Raw genomic sequence first — 204 nt, forward strand, 5'->3', positions numbered from 1 at the left:
AGAAAAAAAATGAAAAATATATTTAGATTATCATAGTCCCCTTATTGTACAGGTGTCCCCGTAATTTGTGTTTTTTTAAAAAAGGGGAAAAAAAAGTAAAAATAAAATAAACATTTGCCCCTAATGTATAAAAATGTAGTCCCTAAAGCAATAAAAAATTGTTTTTTAATGATAAAAAAAATGATAAAAAAAACTGTTGTTTAA

This window comes from Penaeus monodon, chromosome 28 (assembly GCF_015228065.2).
Source record: "Penaeus monodon isolate SGIC_2016 chromosome 28, NSTDA_Pmon_1, whole genome shotgun sequence".
Classification (NCBI taxonomy): domain Eukaryota; kingdom Metazoa; phylum Arthropoda; class Malacostraca; order Decapoda; family Penaeidae; genus Penaeus; species Penaeus monodon.